Raw genomic sequence first — 8,250 nt, 5'->3', positions numbered from 1 at the left:
CTGTTGACCATGTTTAGCCTTCTGTGCTTTGAGCTCTTCTTCTAGAAAGAGCATTTCAACGCCATGGCTGGATTCGGACCTATGCAGCTTTTCGTCGGTTGCCTCCAGCTGTTGTGCTTCCCTTGAACCCTTCTCAAACCTGCAATCCTTTAAAGATGAGTCTAAGCCTTTATGTTCTTTTTCAACAAGGCTCACTTTATCAAGAAGTCCACATTTTGCCTCAATAGTCCAGCAAGATTTAGAGCCAGCCTTTTTTCTCTTCCCACGTAAAGCCTGCTACTAACCGACTGAAAAGCTCTCCAGAAAAGTGAGAGAACAGCAAAAAATCCAAGAGCTGTACACATCATCAACTCCCAAGGAAAGCCAGAAGGAAGATGGCCTGGCTTCATGTCTTCGGACAATGCTGCCACAACCCTGGGTGCTTCTTCCAGAACCACCCACTAGTATGGCTGAGAGGCAGCCCTTGGCTCCTCCATCACGCCAAGACAGCTTTGGCTCTTGCCACCACAACCACAGCCTGCCCAGGCAGGCCAACACAGGCTGTGGACACTCAGGTGTTTGGTCAGGAACTCCAACCTGCACCAGGCAACGGAGCAGACCACTGTGAGCCCCTTCAGGGGCTGAGCGTATGGTGGGTGGTGTGCGTATGGCGGTGGGAGCCATGATCAGGGGCTCCCAGGAGCCTTGTTGTCTCAACTGCCCATCAGGGGAGTCTTGTCCCCTTCCCTACCCAGTGCATCCTCAAGTGCCACATGTTTAGGTCCCTCCCACTCCAGCCAGAGAGAATTCCTCTCCATGCCACCCACCCCTTGATTTGGTTTAGGCCAGGCCAAGGCGGGGTTAGTAGGAAGATTCCATCCAGTCATAATAACATTCAGTTTGATGTCACTCAAATTCTAAAGCTGACTAAACCGTTCAAACAGCTTTTATGGCCTATATTGGTATTTGTGTCCCTTGCCTTTTGTTTGAGTGACTCAGTCCTTTTTCTGCTCTTGTGCTCTCCCTATTTCCTACCTTCCTTGCTTCCTTCCCCCCTTCCTGGTTTTTCTCCTTTTCTTCTTCCTTCTTTTGTACCTCCATCCATCCCTCCAACTTTGCCTTCCTCCCTTCCAACTTTCTCTCTCCCTTCCCTCCCTTTTCTTTTCTTGCAAGTGTTTGGGGTGAAAGTCCATGGCAGGCCATCCCCAAGCTAGGCAAGGTCACTGCCACTGAGCTACAACATCCCCAGACCTGCTGCCACTTCCTATGCAAGTAATTTGAATTCTCTCTATAGAGAAACTCTCACATTAGTCTACTTTCAACGTAATTCACAGAAGAGTTGCTAACATGGGCATCAATCAGTTATGACAAGTCATTTTTGAAAAGCACGGCACAGCTAATGTTCCTCAAAAGAAGGAGTTGAATCTTTAGTTGGTTTTCAGGTCAGCATTTCTAGACTAGTACAAACCCTCCTAATCCTGATCTCTCCTTAGTCTTATGATTTCTTTAAGTGTCCCCTTTGCTCCTGTTCATGGAGTCATGTGTACAGAAATTATACCTGGTTCTACTGAACTCTACTTAATTCTTTCTCACCTCTGTGCTCCTTTTGCCAAGTCACTCCTCAACACTTACTGTAACCCTTTAAATTTTTTGTCCATTTTCATTTAAAAAACTCTTTCAAAAATTGAACCATTTCTCATGCAGATACAGTCTTCTTGATCTGCTATTAATCCCCCACTACTGACATTGTAAGTTATAGAAATGTACACTTCCAGACCGTTTTCAGATTTTTGATTTCTGTATATCTATCTGTCTATCTATTTACAAACATAACATGGTACTCTGAAAGTATCGTTCTGCTTTTGGAGCTCTACATTGTGTTTTTCAGAAGCAGGCCTATTACACAGAGATGAATCCATGTTACCTAGATTGAGGTCAAACCGGAATGTGCACTCTGATTCCCATGATATTGTTCTACCTACTAATGGACAGTTCAGTTATATCCAGACCTCACCACGTCCCCCATTAAGTAAAACCCTTGTGAAGAGACATGTAGATGCCTTTATGAACATATTGATAATTTTTCATGGCAGTGTTTTCCAAAAACCAGTTAGTAAAATCAATTTATTCCTTTGCAGCCTGAAATTACCTTCATTCCAGTTTACTGGTATAAGAACCGCAGTATATCAGCAACAATTCTCCAATAGTAGTTCAGGCAGAAGTCATTCTAGATAACAATCAGTGCCGGATCGTCCATGTGTTTTACACAGCCCATGACAGGGGACATCCGTCCACTCGTTTAGAACAACTGATGTTTTATGCTGGCAATTTAGGTTTATTGAAAGGAGTGATTAGAAAACAGGTGAGACAGACTGATTAGATTCAGTATGTAGGTTGGCTTTGTTTTTCGAGGCCTGAATTTTTCACATTTCAATTAATTGTAGGTTAAGTGTCAGGCAGATTCCTCACTGGGCTTCAAATGTGATAAAGTTGCTTCTTATTTTTAAGAAGGCCGTTGCAATCCTGCATTTATTTTACACCTCAGTGCTTGTTTCACACACAAGCACACACACCCACACACCACACACATCAACAAACACACAAACACATAATTAGAGCACATTTAACACTCAAATAAAGCTTTACCTACTAACTCATAACTAGGGTATTTTTTTTAATAAGTATTGTGTCTTGGTCTCTACTGGGGAAACATTGTTCAATGTGAGTTCTCTGGTTTGTTGTAGGGCAGTGAATGTTCACTTGTTGGCAAAGATATAGAAATGGGGAGTAAGGGTTTAAAAGTTTTTACAGTAGGTAGGCAGAGTCAGAGTATGGACTCTAAGAATAAGAAATTGGGGAATTTCCTCTTTGTTTCTTCATTTCAATCTCCTAATAATTCATGTATATTTTCGAAAAGTCTCCCAGAAAACAAGGACTAGGTCAATCCACATATCAGTAAACCATAGCAGAATGCGATTCTGAATTTCATACAAACAGTCATAAAATCAAAAAGACAGGTGCTGGGGTTTTGGCTCAGCACTAGAGTGCTGGCTTCACACTTTCAAAGGTCCTGAGTTGGATCCCCAACACCATATGTGAAAGGAATGAATGAACCAATGCATGAGTGTATGATGAATGAATGAACGGTATAAGGAGGAGGAGGAGGAGGAGAAATAGAAGAAGATGATGAGTAATTTGACAGAAGGGAAAAAGGGGAGGAGAGTGAGTTTAAAGTGTGGTTTCCAATTCCCAAGCGTTAAATTACAGCAGATAGGATAGAGAGAGAAGATGGGAGGGCAGGAGAGGGGGGATAGTAGAGGCTAGAAAAGGTAGCAGAATACAACAGTTACTAATATGGCATTTTGTAAAAATGTGGATGTGTAAACAATGTGATTGTGCAATCTGTATATGGGGTGAAAATGGGAGTTCATAACTCACTTGAATCTAATGTAGGAAATATGGTATCTCAAGAGCTATGTAATGTTTTAAGCAACCAATATAAACAAGAGGTCTTCATTTTTCTTTGTAGTTGAGATCTCCTGTTTCCCTGACATGTTTAGTTGTGTTCTCTCCTTTAGTCCTCCCATGCTCTAGTTATTCTGATATGGAAAAACTAGCTGAAATGCCCAACCAGTCTCTAAATCAGTGACAATTCTTCATTAAGCCCAAAGTCACTTTACATTTGCTACAGTCATACTAAATGCACTTCTTTTTTGGGAGTTTCAAAGATATTTCCATCAGCTAGATTACAAGTACCTAGAACTCCCATTCTTGTTTATGTAAGAGTGGCTTCATCAGATTAAATGCTGTTCTCTGGAATAAAATAAAATAGGAATAATTTACTCAGAAGATTCTACGTAAACCATCTTTATTTACAAAATACTATCTTAAGAATTATTGTTTCATTGAGCTTCAATTGGAGCCAAAGTATAGTCAATTACTGATGTAAAAGCAGTTACTTAAAAACTAAAAATGAGAGATAAGTCAAATTACATTTGAAGAGAGAGCAACAGCATGAGGTTTCTTGTTTGGTTCTGGATGTTGAGTAACAGGCTCATTTGCAGGTGGAAGGAACCCTTCAGGGAACTCACTTGTACTTTCAGAATGGGGGTGTAGAGGGCTGAATTCCAGCTGTTGGGGGAAGATTGTGAGGAAAACCCCCTCCCTGCATAGACACATCACATTGGAAATGGAGTGGGTGGCGGGTCAGGTGGAAAATAATCTCCAGGTTCCCAGACAAGTTTCCTGGGAGAGGTGGAGGAAAAAAAAGGTCCTCTTCTCAGGAACTGAGTCCTTGGGTCAACTGGAAACAAGGCACCTCTGACTGGAGGGAAAGGTGCCAACACAGAGCCAGAGCCAGTTGCTTGGTTTTCAGCATGGAGAGGTGAATCAGGCACATCAGAGTCCAAAGGAGGCATATTAAGAATTCTGTGTTCTGCTGGTCCCGATGCTCTACCACAATTTGAGTAAAACCTATCTTGCCTTTGTAGAGGAAGACGTGCATCAGAAGAATATGGTTGGCCTGGCGGAGGGATCATCAGCCTGCTGGCCTGTTCCCCTGGAGGAGAGAGGGGCCCAGTCTGAGAAGGTGCTCTCTGAAAATCAGTGAACTTATGACAGCTGGATTCTCTTCCTTTACTGGTAGTCGCATGGTCCAGAGGATTCTCCAGGGCCCCTTGACCCTCTTCCTCCTCCCACTGGAGTGAAAGGTGAGAGTGTGAGTGGACCACTCTTTTCAAAATGAGGAGGTCTCCTTTCAGATGAAGGGTGACCTATTGGTGATGGCCCATTCGGAGAAGGCTTTCTGCCCATTGCTGAGTTGGAAACATCCAGTGCATCATATGGATCTTTTCCTACAAGTTCAAATCTCAGCTCCTTCTCAGTTAATTTTTGTCTGTTGCGTGCATTTTGTTTCCTGAAATAGCTGAGGTTTCTTTCAGCAATCCGAGCTGCCAACTCACTGGCATGTGCATCTTTCTCAGAGGAAATAATCTTCCCCAGACAGGAATGAATGGTACTCTGCAATTGTTCTTCAAGATATTGGGCTCTCTTTCTGTAGGTCTCCAGCTCTTTTATTGTATGGCTCATCTTTTCTTCGACTTTGGAAAGTTTCTCCTCTTGCTCCACCCGGTAGTTTTCCTCCCCTCTTAATTTCCTGTGCAGTTTCATCGTATTTTCTTGATAGCGTTCCATCATGACTTTCAAGTTCTTCTGTAGGGTCTCATTCTCACTTTGCAGCTGTGCATTTTCTGACTGCAAGGATGCCTGTTCAGTCTGCAGACTTTTAAGGTGTTCTGTAAGGTCTTCCGTGGTTTTCTCCACTTCAGATGAGAAAGTACATTTTTGATTTCTTCCTCCTTCCAAGATTTCTAAGGAGGCCTTTAGCTTATCACCATAAACCAGGTTCCTCAAAGCTCCTTTGGACTCATCCTCCAAGTGAGCACCAATTTCGGGTTCACTCGTCTTTCCCAGTTCCAGGTGACCACCATCCCTTTGGGCTCCCAGGCTTGGAGAAGATCTATCCTTCGTCTTCAGCAAGCATTCACTCAGAGACTCCATGTGATTTTCGGTGTCCCTTAGAACTTGTTCTCCAGCTACTTTAGAGTCCTCTAATATGATTTTTGCTTTATATTGGACACCTCCTTGTTCGCTCTGTGCTTCAGCTTCTCCTTGTATTGTTGGTCTCTGCGTTTGCGGAAGTAGGGATCCTTCATTCAAAACCTCTTTGATTGCCAGCTTCAGTTCTTCCTCATTCACTTGAAAGAGTCTCCAGTTTGTTTTGGCTTCAGCTATTTGTGATCTGAGGGATTCAGATTCACCTTGGAGGGACTGTATCCCTCTTGATAGATGCGCCATCGTTTCATCCTGTTGACCATGTTTAGCCTTCTGTGCTTTGAGCTCTTCTTCTAGAAAGAGCATTTCAACGCCATGGCTGGATTCGGACCTATGCAGCTTTTCGTAGGTTGCCTCCAGCTGTTGTGCTTCCCTTGAACCCTTCTCAAACCTGCAATCCTTTAAAGATGAGTCTAAGCCTTTATGTTCTTTTTCAACAAGGCTCACTTTATCAAGAAGTCCACATTTTGCCTCAATAGTCCAGCAAGATTTAGAGCCAGCCTTTTTTCTCTTCCCACGTAAAGCCTGCTACTAACCGACTGAAAAGCTCTCCAGAAAAGTGAGAGAACAGCAAAAAATCCAAGAGCTGTACACATCATCAACTCCCAAGGAAAGCCAGAAGGAAGATGGCCTGGCTTCATGTCTTCGGACAATGCTGCCACAACCCTGGGTGCTTCTTCCAGAACCACCCACTAGTATGGCTGAGAGGCAGCCCTTGGCTCCTCCATCACGCCAAGACAGCTTTGGCTCTTGCCACCACAACCACAGCCTGCCCAGGCAGGCCAACACAGGCTGTGGACACTCAGGTGTTTGGTCAGGAACTCCAACCTGCACCAGGCAACGGAGCAGACCACTGTGAGCCCCTTCAGGGGCTGAGCGTATGGTGGGTGGTGTGCGTATGGCGGTGGGAGCCATGATCAGGGGCTCCCAGGAGCCTTGTTGTCTCAACTGCCCATCAGGGGAGTCTTGTCCCCTTCCCTACCCAGTGCATCCTCAAGTGCCACATGTTTAGGTCCCTCCCACTCCAGCCAGAGAGAATTCCTCTCCATGCCACCCACCCCTTGATTTGGTTTAGGCCAGGCCAAGGCGGGGTTAGTAGGAAGATTCCATCCAGTCATAATAACATTCAGTTTGATGTCACTCAAATTCTAAAGCTGACTAAACCGTTCAAACAGCTTTTATGGCCTATATTGGTCTTTGTGTCCCTTGCCTTTTGTTTGAGTGACTCAGTCCTTTTTCTGCCCTTGTGCTCTCCCTATTTCCTACCTTCCTTGCTTCCTTCCCCCCTTCCTGGTTTTTCTCCTTTTCTTCTTCCTTCTTTTGTACCTCCATCCATCCCTCCAACTTTGCCTTCCTCCCTTCCAACTTTCTCTCTCCCTTCCCTCCCTTTTCTTTTCTTGCAAGTGTTTGGGGTGAAAGTCCATGGCAGGCCAGCCCCAAGCTAGGCAAGGTCACTGCCACTGAGCTACAACATCCCCAGACCTGCTGCCACTTCCTATGCAAGTAATTTGAATTCTCTCTAAAGAGAAACTCTCACATTAGTCTACTTTCAACGTAATTTCAGAAGAGTTGCTAACATGGGCATCAATCAGTTATGACAAGTCATTTTTGAAAAGCACGGCACAGCTAATGTTCCTCAAAAGAAGGAGTTGAAACTTTAGTTGGTTTTCAGGTCAGCATTTCTAGACTAGTACAAACCCTCCTAATCCTGATCTCTCCTTAGTCCTATGATTTCTTTAAGTGTCCCCTTTGCTCCTGTTCATGGAGTCATGTGTACAGAAATTATACCTGGTTCTACTGAACTCTACTTAATTCTTTCTCACCTCTGTGCTCCTTTTGCCAAGTCACTCCTCAACACTTACTGTAACCGTTTAAATTTTTTGTCCATTTTCATTTAAAAAACTCTTTCAAAAATTGAACCATTTCTCATGCAGATACAGTCTTCTTGATCTGCTATTAATCCCCCACTACTGACATTGTAAGTTATAGAAATGTACACTTCCAGACCGTTTTCAGATTTTTGATTTCTGTATATCTATCTGTCTGTCTATTTACAAACATAACATGGTATTCTGAAAGTATCGTTCTGCTTTTGGAGCTCTACATTGTGTTTTTCAGAAGCAGGCCTATTACACAGAGATGAATCCATGTTACCTAGATTGAGGTCAAACCGGAATGTGCACTCTGATTCCCATGATATTGTTCTACCTACTAATGGACAGTTCAGTTATATCCAGACCTCACCACCTCCCCCATTAAGTAAAACCCTTGTGAAGAGACATGTAGATGCCTTTATGAACATATTGATAATTTTTCATGGCAGTGTTTTCCAAAAACCAGTTAGTAAAATCAATTTATTCTTTTGCAGCCTGAAATTACCTTCATTCCAGTTTACTGGTATAAGAACCGCAGTATATCAGCAACAATTCTCCAATAGTAGTTCAGGCAGAAGTCATTCTAGATAACAATCAGTGCCGTATCGTCCATGTGTTTTACACAGCCCATGACAGGGGACATCCGTCCACTCGTTTAGAACAACTGATGTTTTATGCTGGCAATTTAGGTTTATTGAAAGGAGAAAACAGGTGAGACAGACTGATTAGATTCAGTATGTATGTTGGCTTTGTTTTTCGAGGCCTGAATTTTTCACATTTCAAT

Source organism: Callospermophilus lateralis, unplaced genomic scaffold (genome assembly GCF_048772815.1).
Source record: "Callospermophilus lateralis isolate mCalLat2 unplaced genomic scaffold, mCalLat2.hap1 Scaffold_590, whole genome shotgun sequence".
Taxonomy (NCBI): domain Eukaryota; kingdom Metazoa; phylum Chordata; class Mammalia; order Rodentia; family Sciuridae; genus Callospermophilus; species Callospermophilus lateralis.
The sequence above is the reverse complement of the archived record's forward strand: the minus strand, read 5'-3'. Positions refer to the sequence as shown.